Here is a 13,318-nt window from a genome sequence, read left to right as displayed (position 1 = left end):
TAGGTGGTTAGGTTAAGTTCCCACCATCCAGACGGGCTGCGCAGTTGCCTCTTTTCAGGCAGTAAAACACGGGCCTTACTGTCCATAATCCTTGCGATCGTCCGAGGGCACTCGGTGGCCAGAACTCCGCAGGAGGAATCCAGCTACTGAAAGAGACGTAGTTATTAGGTTAGCTTAGTGCACTCCACGATGCCGCTGCTAGCGAATGACCGCTGTGTCGATCGCTGGCGCTTATCTGCTCCGAGACGCGTGTCCACAGTGTAGGTGCTTCCGTTTAGTTCCCACCATTGAGACGGGCTGCGCAGTTGCCTCTTTTCAGGCAGTACAAACACGGACCTTATTGTTCATAATCCTTGCGATCGTCCGAGGGCACTCGGCGGCCAGAACTCCGCAGGAGTAATCCAGCTGCTGAGAGAGACGTATTTATTAGGTTAGCCTGGTGCACTGCACGATGCCGCTGCTGCCGAATGACCGCGGTGTCGATCACTGGCTCTTATCTGCTCCAAGACGCGTGTCCACGGTGTAGGTGCTTACGTTTAGTTCCCACCATACAGACGGGCTGCGCAGTTGCCTCTTTTCATGCTGTACAAACACGGACCTTATTGTCCGTAATCCTTGCGATCGTCCGAGGGCACGCGGTGGCCAGAACTCCGCAGGAGGAATCCAGCTGCTGAGAGAGACGTAGTTATTAGGTTAGCTTTGTGCACTGCACGAAGCCGCTTCTGCCGAATGACCGCTTTGTTGATCGCTGGCTCTTATCTGCTCCAAGACGCGTGTCCACGGTGTAGGTGCTTACGTTTAATTCCCACCATACAGACGAGCTGCGCAGTTGCTTCTTTTCATGCAGTACAAACAGGGACCTTATTGTCCGTAATCCTTGCGGTCGTCCGAGCGCACGCGGTAGCCAGAACTCCGCAGAAGAAATCAAGTTGCTGAAAGAGACGTAGTTATTAGGTTAGCTTTGTGCACTGCACGATGCCGCTGCTGCCAAATGACCGCTGTGTCGATCGCTGGCGCTTATCTGCTACAAGACGCGTGTCCACGGTGTAGGTGCTTACGTTTAGTTCCTACCATCCAGACGAGCTGTGCAGTGGCCTTTTTTCAGGCAGTAAAACACGGACCTTATTGTCCTCAATCCTTGCGATCGTCCGAGGGAACTCGGTGGCCAGAACTCCGCAAAAGAAATCCAGTTGCTGAGAGAGACGTAGTTATTAAGTTAGCTTTGTGCATTGCACGATGCCGCTGCTGCCGAAAGACCGCTGTGTCGATCGCTGGCGCTTATCTGCTCCAAGACGCGTGTCCACGGTGTAGGTGCTTACGTTTAGTTCCCACCATTGAGACGGGCTGCGCAGTTGCCTCTTTTCAGGCAGCACAAACACGGACTTTAGTGTCCTTAATCCTTGCTATCGTCCGAGGGAACTCGGTGGCCAGAACTCTGCAGGAGGAATCCAGCTGCTGAGAGAGACGTAGTTATAAAGTTAGCTTTGTGCACTGCACGATGCCGCTGCTGCCGAATGACCGCTGTGTTGATCGCTGGCGCTTATCTGCTCCAAGACGCGCGTCCACGGTGTAGGTGCTTACGTTTAGTTCCCACCATCCAGACGGGCTGCGCAGTTGCCTTCTTTCATGCAGTACAAACACGGACCTTACTGTCCATAATCCTTGCGATCGACCTAGGGAACTCGGTGGCCAGAACTCCGCAGGAGGAATCCAGCTGCTGAGAGACACGTAGTTAATAGGTTAGCTTTGTGCACTGCACGAGGCCGCTGCTGCCGAATGACCGTTGTGTCGATCGCTGGCGTTTATCTGCTCGAAGACGCGTGTCCATGGTGTAGGTGCTTACGTTTAGTTCCCACCATCCAGACGGGCTGCGCAGTTGCCTCTTTTCAGGCAGTACAAACACGGACCTTATTGTTCATAATCCTTGCGATCTTCCGAGGGCACGCGGCGGCCAGAACTCCGCAGGAGTAATCCAGCTGCTGAGAGAGACGTAGTTATTAGGTTAGCTTTGTGCACTGCACGATGCCGCTGCTGCCGAATGACCGCGGTGTCGATCGCTGGCGCTTATCTACTTCAAGACGCGTGTCCACGGTGTAGGTTCTTACGTTTAGCTCCCACCATCCAGACAGGCTGCGTAGTTGCCTCTTTTCAGGCAGTACAAACACGGATCTTATTGTCCATAATCCTTGCGATCGTCCGAGGGCACGCGGGGGCCCGAACTCCGCAGGAGGAATCCAGCTGCTGAGAGAGACGTAGTTATTAGGTTAGCTTTGTGCACTGCACGAAGCCGCTGCTGCCGAATGACCGCTGTGTCGATCACTGGCTCTTATCTGCTCCAAGACGCGTGTCCACGGTGTAGGTGCTTACGTTTAGTTCCCACCATACAGACGGGCTGCGCAGTTGCCTCTTTTCATGCAGTACAAACACGGACCTTATTGTCCGTAATCCTTGCGATCGTCCGAGGGCACGCGGTGGCCAGAACTCCGCAGGAGGAATCCAGCTGCTGAGAGAGACGTAGTTATTAGGTTAGCTTTGTGCACTGCACGAAGCCGCTTCTGCCGAATGACCGCTTTGTTGATCGCTGGCTCTTATCTGCTCCAAGACGCGTGTCCACGGTGTAGGTGCTTACGTTTAATTCCCACCATACAGACGGGCTGCGCAGTTGCTTCTTTTCATGCAGTACAAACACGGACCTTATTGTCCGTAATCCTTGCGATCGTCCGAGCGCACGCGGTAGCCAGAACTCCGCAGAAGAAATCCTGTTGCTGAGAGAGACGTAGTTATTAAGTTAGCTTTGTGCATTGCACGATGCCGCTGCTGCCGAAAGACCGCTGTGTCGATCGCTGGCGCTTATATGCTCCAAGACGCGTGTCCACGGTGTAGGTGCTTACGTTTAGTTCCCACCATTGAGACGGGCTGCGCAGTTGCCTCTTTTCAGGCAGCACAAACAAGGAACTTAGTGTCCTTAATCCTTGCTATCGTCCGAGGGCACGCAGTGGCCAGAGCTCCGCAGGAGGAATCCAGCTGCTGAGAGAGACGTAGTTATTAGGTTAGCTTTGTGCACTGCACGATGCCGCTGCTGCCAAATGACCGCTGTGTCGATCGCTGGCGCTTATATGCTACAAGGCGCGTGTCCACGGTGTAGGTGCTTACGTTTAGTTCCCACCATCCAGACGAGCTGTGCAGTGGCCTCTTTTCAGGCAGTAAAACACGGACCTTATTGTCCACAATCCTTGCGATCGTCCGAGGGAACTCGGTGGCCAGAACTCTCCAGGAAGAATCCAGCTGCTGAGAGAGACGTAGTTATTAAGTTAGCTTTGTGCACTGCACGATGCCGCTGCTGCCGAATGACCGCTTTGTCGATCGCTGGCGCTTATCTGCTCCAAGACGCGTGTCCACGGTGTAGGTGCTTACGTTTAGTTCCCACCATCCAGACGGGCTGCGCAGTTGCCTCCTTTCAGGCAGCACAAACACGGACCTTACTGTCCATAATCCTTGCGATCGACCTAGGGAACTCGGTGGCCAGAACTCCGCAGGAGGAATCCAGCTGCTGAGAGAGACGTAGTTAATAGGTTAGCTTTGTGCACTGCACGAGGCCGCTGCTGCCGAATGACCGCTGTGTCGATCGCTGGCGTTTATCTGCTCGAAGACGCGTGTCCACGGTGTAGGTGCTTACGTTTAGTTCCCACCATCCAGACGGGCTGCGCAGTTGCCTCTTTTCAGGCAGTACAAACACGGACCTCTTTGTGAATAATCCTTGCGATCGTCCGAGGGCACGCGGTGGCCAGAACTAAGCAGGAATAATCCAGCTGCTGAGAGAGACGTAGTTATTAGGTTAGCTTTGTGCACTGCACGATGCCGCTGCTGCCGAATGACCGCTGTGTCGGTACTGGCGCTTATCTGCTCCAGGACGTGTGTCCACGGTGTAGATGTTTACGTTTAGTTCCCATCATCCAGACGGGCTGCGCAGTTGCCTCTTTTCAGGCAGTACAAACACGGGCCTTATTGTCCATAATCCTTGCGATCGTCCGAGGGCACTCGGTTGCCAGATCTCTGCCGGAGGAATCTAGCTGCTGAGAGAGACGTAGTTATTAAGTTAGCTTTGCGCACTGCACGATGCCGCTGCTGCCGAATGACCGCTGTGTCGATCGCTGGCGCTTATCGGCTCCAAGACGCGTGTCCATGGTGTAGGTGCTTACGTTTAGTTCCCACCATCCAGACGGGCTGCGCAGTTAAGTCTACAGGCAGTACAAACACGGGCCTTATTGTCCATAATCCTTGCGATCGTCCGAGGGCACGCGGTGGCCAGAACTCCGCAGGAGGAATCCAGCTGCTGAGAGAGGCGTAGTTATTAAGTTAGCTTTGTGCACTGCACGATGCCGCTGATGCCGAATGACCGTTGTGTCGATCGCTGGCGCTTATCTGCTCCAAGACGCGTGTCCACAGAGTAAGTGCTTACGTTAAGTTCCCCCCATCCAGACGGGCTGCGCAGTTGCCTCTTTTCAGGCAGTAAAACACGGGCCTTACTGTCCATAATCCTTGCGATCGTCCGAGGGCACTCGGTGGCCAGAACTCCGCAGGAGGAATACAGCTACTGAGAGAGACGTCGTTATTAGGTTAGCTTAGTGCACTCTACGATGCCGCTGCTGCCGAATGACCGCTGTGTCGATCGCTGGCGCTTATCTGCTCCGAGACGCGTGTCCACGGTGTAGGTGCTTACGTTTAGTTCCCACCATTGAGACGGGCTGCGCAGTTGCCTCTTTTCAGGCAGTACAAACACGGACTTATTGTCCATAATCCTTGCGATCGTCCGAGGCACGCGGGGGCCCGAACTCCGCAGGAGGAATGCAGCTGCTGAGAGAGACGTAGTTATTAGGTTAGCTTTGTGCACTGCACGATGCCGCTGCTGCCGAGTGACCGCTGTGTCGATCGCTGGCGCTTATCTGTTCCAAGACGCGCGTCCACGGTGTAGGTGCTTACGTTTAGTTCCCACCATACAGACGGGCTGCGCAGTTGCCTCTTTTCAGGCAGTACAAACACGGACCTCTTTGTCCATAATCCTTGCGATCGTCCGAGGGCACTCGGTGGCCAGATCTCTGCAGGAGGAATCCAGCTGCTGAGAGAGACGTAGTTATTAAGTTAGCTTTGCGCACTGCACGATTCCGCTGCTGCCGAATGACCGCTGTGTCGATCGCTGGCGCTTATCTGCTCCAAGACGCGTGTCCATGGTGTAGGTGCTTACGTTTAGTTCCCACCATCCAGACGGGCTGCGCAGTTAAGTCTTTTCAGGCTGTACAAACACGGACCTTATTGTCCATATTCCTTGCGATCGTCCGAGGGCACGCGGTGGCCAGAACTCCGCAGGAGGAATCCAGCTGCTGAGAGAGACGTAGTTATTAAGTTTAGCTTTGTGCACTGCACGATGCCGCTGATGCCGAATGACCGTTGTGTCGATCGCTGGCGCTTATCTGCTCCGAGACGCGTGTCCACAGTGTAGGTGCTTCCGTTTAGTTCCCACCATTGAGACGGGCTGCGCAGTTGCCTCTCTTCAGGCAGTACAAACACGGATCTTATTGTCCATAATCCTTGCGATCGTCCGAGGGCACGCGGGGGCCCGAACTCCGCAGGAGGAATCCAGCTGCTGAGAGAGACGAGGTTATTAGGTTAGATTTGTGCACTGCACGATGCCGCTGCTGCCGATTGACCGCTGTGTCGGTACTGGCGCTTATCTGCTCCAGGACGCGTGTCCACGGTGTAGGCGCTTACGTTTAGTTCCCACCATCCAGACGGGCTGCGCAGTTGCCTCTTTCCAGGCAGTAAAACGCGGACCTTATTGTCCTTAATCCTTGCGATCGTCCGAGGGAACTCGTTGGCCGGAACTCTTCAGGAGGAATCCAGCTGCTGAGAGAGACGTAGTTATTAAGTTAGCTTTGTGCACTGCACGATGCCGCTGCTGCCGAATGACCGCTGTGTTGATCGCTGGCGCTTATCTGCTCCAAGACGCGCGTCCACGGTGGAGGTGCTTACGTTTAGTTCCCACCATCCAGACGGGCTGCGCAGTTGCCTCCTTTCAGGCAGTACAAACACGGACCTTACTGTCCATAATCCTTGCGATCGACCTAGGGAACTCGGTGGCCAGAACTCCGCAGGAGGAATCCAGCTGCTGAAAGAGACGTAGTTAATAGGTTAGCTTTGTGCACTGCACGAGGCCGCTGCTGCCGAATGACCGCTGTGTCGATCGCTGGCGTCTATCTGCTCGAAGACGCGTGTCCACGGTGTAGGTGCTTACGTATAGTTCTCACCATCCAGACGGGCTGCGCAGTTGCCTCTTTTCAGGCAGTACAAACACGGACCTCTTTGTGCATAATCCTTGCGATCGTCCGAGGGCACGCGGTGGCCAGAACTAAGCAGGAATAATCCAGCTGCTGAGAGAGACGTAGTTATTAGGTTAGCTTTGTGCACTGCACGATGCCGCTGCTGCCGAAGGACCGCTGTGTCGGTACTGGCGCGTATCTGCTCCAGGACGCGTGTCCACGGTGTAGATGCTTACGTTTAGTTCCCATCATCCAGACGGGCTGCGCAGTCGCCTCTTTTCAGGCAGTACATACACGGGCCTTATTGTCCATAATCCTTGCGATCGTCCGAGGGCACTCGGTGGCCACATCTCTGCCGGAGGAATCTAGCTGCTAGAGAGACGTAGTTAATAAGTTAGCTTTGCGCACTGCACGATGCCGCTGCTGCCGAATGACCGTTGTGTCGATCGCTGGCGCTTATCTGCTCCAAGACGCGTGTCCACGGAGTAGGAGCTTACGTTAAGTTCCCACCATCCAGACGGGCTGCGCAGTTGCCTCTTTTCAGGCAGTAAAACACGGGCCTTACTGTCCATAATCCTTGCGATCGTCCGAGGGCACTCGGTGGCCAGAACTCCGCAGGAGGAATCCAGCTGCTGAGAGAGACGTAGTTATTAGGTTAGCTTAGTGCACTGCACGATGCCGCTGCTGCCGAATGACCGCTGTGTCGATCGCTGGCGCTTATCTGCTCCAAGACGCGTGTCCACGGTGTAGGTGCTTCCGTTTAGTTCCCACCATTGAGACGGGCTGCGCAGTTGCCTCTTTTCAGGCAGTACAAGCACGGACCTTATTGTCCATAATCCTTGCGATCGCCCGAGGGCACGCGGCGGCCAGAACTCCGCAGGAGTAATCCAGCTGCTGAGAGAGACGTAGTTATTAGGTTAGCTTTGTGCACTGCACGAAGCCGCTGCTGCCGAATGACCACGGTGTCGATCGCTGGCGCTTATCTGCTCCAAGACGCGTGTCCACGGTGTAGGTGCTTACGTTTAGTTTCCACCATACAGACGGGCTGCGCAGTTGCCTCTTTTCATGCAGTACAAACGCGGACCTTATTGTCCGTAATCCTTGCGATCGTCCGAGGGCACGCGGTGGCCAGAACTCCGCAGGAGGAATCCAGCTACTGAGAGAGACGTAGTTATTAGGTTAGCTTAGTGCACTGCACGATGCCGCTGCTGCCGAATGACCACTGTGTCGATCGCTGGCGCTTATCTGCTCCAAGACGGGTGTCCACGGTGTAGGTGCTTACGATTAGTTTCCACCATACAGACGGGCTGCGCAGTTGCCTCTTTTCATGCAGTACAAACACGGACCTTATTGTCCGTAATCCTTGCGATCGTCCGAGGGCACGCGGTGGCCAGAACTCCGCAGGAGGAATCCAGCTACTGAGAGAGACGTAGTTATTAGGTTAGCTTAGTGCACTGCACGATGCCGCTGCTGCCGAATGACCACTGTGTCGATCGCTGGCGCTTATCTGCTCCAAGACGGGTGTCCACGGAGTAGGTGCTTACGTTAAGTTGCCACCATCCAGACGGGCTGCGCAGTTGCCTCCTTTCATGCAGTAAAACACGGGCCTTACTGTCCATAATCCTTGCGATCGTCCGAGGGCACTCGTTGGCCAGAACTTAGTAGGAGGAATCCAGCTGCTGAGAGAGACGTAGGTAATAAGCTAGCTTTGTGCACTGCACGATGCCGCTGCTGCCGAATGACCGCTGTGTCGATCGCTGGCGCTTATCTGCTCCAAGACGCGTGTCCACGGTGTAGGTGCTTACGTTTAGTTCCCACCATCCAGACAGGCTGCGCAGTTGCCTCTTATCAGGCAGTACAAACACGGCCCTTATTGTCTATAATCCTTGCGATCGTCCGAGGGCATGCGGGGGCCAGAACTCCACAGGAGTAATCCAGCTGGTGAGAGAGACGTAGTTATTAGGTTAGCTTTGTGCACTGCACGATGCCTCTGCTGCCGAATGACCGCGGTGTCGATTTCTGGCGCTTATCTGCTCCAAGACGCCTGTCCACAGTGTAGGTGCTTACGTTTTGTTCCCACCATCCAGACAGGCTGCGCAGTTGCCTCTTTTCAGGCAGTACAAACACGGACCTTATTGTCTCTAATCCTTGCGATCGTCCGAGGGCACGCGGCGGCCAGAACTCCGCAGGAGTAATCCAGCTGCTGAGAGAGACGCAGTTATTAGGTTAGCTTTGTGCACTGCACGATGCCGCTGCTGCCGAATGACCGCGGTGTCGATTTCTGGCGCTTATCTGCTCCAAGACGCCTGTCCACAGTGTAGGTGCTTACGTTTTGTTCCCACCATCCAGACAGGCTGCGCAGTTGCCTCTTTTCAGGCAGTACAAACACGGACCTTATTGTCCGTAATCCTTGCGATCGTCCGAGGGCACGCGGCGGCCAGAACTCCGCAGGAGTAATCCAGCTGCTGAGAGAGACGTAGTTATTAGGTTAGCTTTGTGCACTGCACGATGCCGCTGCTGCCGAATGACCGCGGTGTCGATTTCTGGCGCTTATCTGCTCCAAGACGCCTGTCCACAGTGTAGGTGCTTACGTTTTGTTCCCACCATCCAGACAGGCTGCGCAGTTGCCTCTTTTCAGGCAGTACAAACACGGACCTTATTGTCTATAATCCTTGCGATCGTCCGAGGGCACGCGTGGCCAGAACTCCGCAGGAGGAATCCAGCTGCTGAGAGAGACGTAGTTATTAAGTTAGCTTTGTGCACTGCACGATGCCGCTGCTGCCGAATGACCGTTGTGTCGATCGCTGGCGCTTATCTGCTCCAAGACGCGTGTCCACGGTATAGGTGCTTACGTTTAGTTCCCACCATCCGGACGGGCTGCGCAGTTGCCTCTTTTCAGGCAGTAAAACACGGACCTTACTGTCCATAATCCTTGCGATCGTCCGAGGGCACTCGGGGGCCAGAACTCTGCAGGAGGAATCCAGCTGCTGACAGAGACGTAGTTATTAAGATAGCTTTGTGCACTGCACGATGTTGCTGCTGCCGAATGACCGCTGTGTCGATCGCTGGCGCTTATCTGCTCCAAGACGCGCGTCCACGGTGTAGGTGCTTACGTTTAGTTCCCACCATCCAGACGGGCTGCGCAGTTGCCTCCTTTCAGGCAGTACAAACACGGACCTTACTGTCCATAATCCTTGCGATCGACCTTGGGCACTCGGTGGCCAGAACTCCGCAGGAGGAATCCAGCTGCTGAGAGAGACGTAGTTATTAAGTTAGCTTTGTGCACTGCACGATGCCGCTGCTGCCGAATGACCGCTTTGTCGATCGCTGGCGCTTATCTGTTCCAAGACGCGCGTGCACGGTGTAGGTGCTTACGTTTAGTTCCCACCATACAGACGGGCTGCGCAGTTGCCTCTTTTCAGGCAGTACAAACACGGACCTCTTTGTGCATAATCCTTGGGATCGTCCGAGGGCACGCGGTGGCCAGACCTCCGCAGGAGGAATCCAGCTACTGAGAGAGACGTAGTTATTAGGTTAGCTTAGTGCACTGCACGATGCCGCTGCTGCCGAATGACCGCTGTGTCGATCGCTGGCGCCTATCTGCTCCAAGACGCGTGTCCACGGAGTAGGTGCTTACGTTAAGTTCCCACCATTCAGACGGGCTGCGCAGTTGCCTCTTTTCAGGCAGTAAAACACGGGCCTTACTGTCCATAATCCTTGCGATCGTCCGAGGGCACTCGGTGGCCAGAACTCCGCAGGAGGAATCCAGCTACTGAGAGAGACGTAGTTATTAGGTTAGCTTAGTGCACTGCACGATGCCGCTGCTGCCGAATGACCACTGTGTCGATCGCTGGCGCTTATCTGCTCCAAGACGCGTGTCCACGGTGTGGGTGCTTACGTTTATTTCCCACCATTGAGACGGGCTGTGCAGTTGCTACTTTTCAGGCAGTACAAACACGGACCATATTGTTCATAATCCTTGCGATCATCCGAGGGCACGCGGCGGCCAGAACTCCGCAGAAGAAATCCAGTTGCTGAGAGAGACGTAGTTATTAAGTTAGCTTTGTGGATTGCACGATGCCGCTGCTGCCGAAAGACCGCTGTGTCGATCGCTGGCGCTTATCTGCTCCAAGACGCGTGTCCACGGTGTAGGTGCTTACGTTTAGTTCCCACCATCCAGACGAGCTGTGCAGTGTCCTCTTTTCAGGCAGTACATACACGGGCCTTATTGTCCATAATCCTTGCGATCGTCCGAGGGCACTCGGTGGCCAGAACTCCGCAGGAGGAATCCAGCTGCTGAGAGAGACGTAGTTATTAGGTTAGCTTAGTGCACTGCACGATGCCGCTGCTGCCGAAGGACCGCTGTGTCGGTACTGGCGCGTATCTGCTCCAGGACGCGTGTCCACGATGTAGATGCTTACGTTTAGTTCCCATCATCCAGACGGGCTGCGCAGTCGCCTCTTTTCAGGCAGTACATACACGGGCCTTATTGCCCATAATCCTTGCGATCGTCCGAGGGCACTCGGTGGCCAGATCTCTGCCGGAGGAATCTAGCTGCTGAGAGAGACGTAGTTAATAAGTTAGCTTTGCGCACTGCACGATGCCGCTGCTGCCGAATGACCGTTGTGTCAATCGCTGGCGCTTATCTGCTCCAAGACGCGTGTCCACGGAGTAGGTGCTTACGTTAAGTTCCCACCATCCAGACGGGCTGCGCAGTTGCCTCTTTTCAGGCAGTAAAACACGGGCCTTACTGTCCATAATCCTTGCGATAGTCCGAGGGCACTCGGTGGCCAGAACTCCGCAGGAGGAATCCAGCTGCTGAGAGAGACGTAGTTATTAGAAGAGCTTAGTGCACTGCACGATGCCGCTGCTGCCGAATTACCGCTGTGTCGATCGCTGGCGCTTATCTGCTCCAAGACGCGTGTCCACGGTGTAGGTGCTTCCGTTTAGTTCCCACCATTGAGACGGGCTGCGCAGTTGCCTCTTTTCAGGCAGTACAAACACGGACCTTATTGTCCGTAATCCTTGCGATCGCCCGAGGGCACGCGGCGGCCAGAACTCCGCAGGAGTAATCCAGCTGCTGAGAGAGACGTAGTTATTAGGTTAGCTTTGTGCACTGCACGAAGCCGCTGCTGCCGAATGACCGCGGTGTCGATCGCTGGCGCTTATCTGCTCCAAGACGCGTGTCCACGGTGTAGGTGCTTACGTTTAGTTTCCACCATACAGACGGGCTGCGCAGTTGCCTCTTTTCATGCAGTACAAACACGGACCTTATTGTCCGTAATCCTTGCGATCGTCCGAGGGCACGCGGTGGCCAGAACTCCGCAGGAGGAATCCAGCTACTGAGAGAGACGTAGTTATTAGGTTAGCTTAGTGCACTGCACGATGCCGCTGCTGCCGAATGACCACTGTGTCGATCGCTGGCGCTTATCTGCTCCAAGACGGGTGTCCACGGAGTAGGTGCTTACGTTAAGTTGCCACCATCCAGACGGGCTGCGCAGTTGCCTCTTTTCATGCAGTAAAACACGGGCCTTACTGTCCATAATCCTTGCGATCGTCCGAGGGCACTCGTTGGCCAGCACTTAGCAGGAGGAATCCAGCTGCTGACAGAGACGTAGTTAATAAGTTAGCTTTGTGCACTGCACGATGCCGCTGCTGCCGAATGACCGCTGTGTCGATCGCTGGCGCTTTTCTGCTCCAAGACGCGTGTCCACGGTGTAGGTGCTTACGTTTATTTCCCACCATCCAGACAGGCTGCGCAGTTGCCTCTTTTCAGGCAGTACAAACACGGCCCTTATTGTCTATAATCCTTGCGATCGTCCGAGGGCATGCGGGGGCCAGAACTCCACAGGAGTAATCCAGCTGGTGAGAGAGACGTAGTTATTAGGTTAGCTTTGTGCACTGCACGATGCCTCTGCTGCCGAATGACCGCGGTGTCGATTTCTGGCGCTTATCTGCTCCAAGACGCCTGTCCACAGTGTAGGTGCTTACGTTTTGTTCCCACCATCCAGACAGGCTGCGCAGTTGCCTCTTTTCAGGCAGTACAAACACGGACCTTATTGTCTATAATCCTTGCGATCGTCCGAGGGCACGCGGGGGCCAGAACTCCGCAGGAGTAATCCACCTGCTGAGAGAGACGTAGTTATTAGGTTAGCTTTGTGCACTGCACGATGCCGCTGCTGCCGAATGACCGCGGTGTCGATTTCTGGCGCTTATCTGCTCCAAGACGCCTGTCCACAGTGTAGGTGCTTACGTTTTGTTCCCACCATCCAGACAGGCTGCGCAGTTGCCTCTTTTCAGGCAGTACAAACACGGACCTTATTGTCCGTAATCCTTGCGATCGTCCGAGGGCACGCGGCGGCCAGAACTCCGCAGGAGTAATCCAGCTGCTGAGAGAGACGTAGTTATTAGGTTAGCTTTGTGCACTGCACGATGCCGCTGCTGCCGAATGACCGCGGTGTCGATTTCTGGCGCTTATCTGCTCCAAGACGCCTGTCCACAGTGTAGGTGCTTACGTTTTGTTCCCACCATCCAGACAGGCTGCGCAGTTGCCTCTTTTCAGGCAGTACAAACACGGACCTTATTGTCTATAATCCTTGCGATCGTCCGAGGGCACGCGGGGGCCAGAACTCCGCAGGAGGAATCCAGCTGCTGAGAGAGACGTAGTTATTAAGTTAGCTTTGTGCACTGCACGATGCCGCTGCTGCCGAATGACCGTTGTGTCGATCGCTGGCGCTTATCTGCTCCAAGACGCGTGTCCACGGTATAGGTGCTTACGTTTAGTTCCCACCATCCGGACGGGCTGCGCAGTTGCCTCTTTTCAGGCAGTAAAACACGGACCTTACTGTCCATAATCCTTGCGATCGTCCGAGGGCACTCGGGGGCCAGAACTGTGCAGGAGGAATCCAGCTGCTGAGAGAGACGTAGTTATTAAGATAGCTTTGTGCACTGCACGATGTTGCTGCTGCCGAATGACCGCTGTGTCGATCGCTGGCGCTTATCTG

The sequence above is a fragment of the Amblyomma americanum genome, chromosome 3 (assembly GCF_052857255.1).
Source record: "Amblyomma americanum isolate KBUSLIRL-KWMA chromosome 3, ASM5285725v1, whole genome shotgun sequence".
Classification (NCBI taxonomy): domain Eukaryota; kingdom Metazoa; phylum Arthropoda; class Arachnida; order Ixodida; family Ixodidae; genus Amblyomma; species Amblyomma americanum.
Note: the sequence above shows the minus strand (reverse complement) of the source record.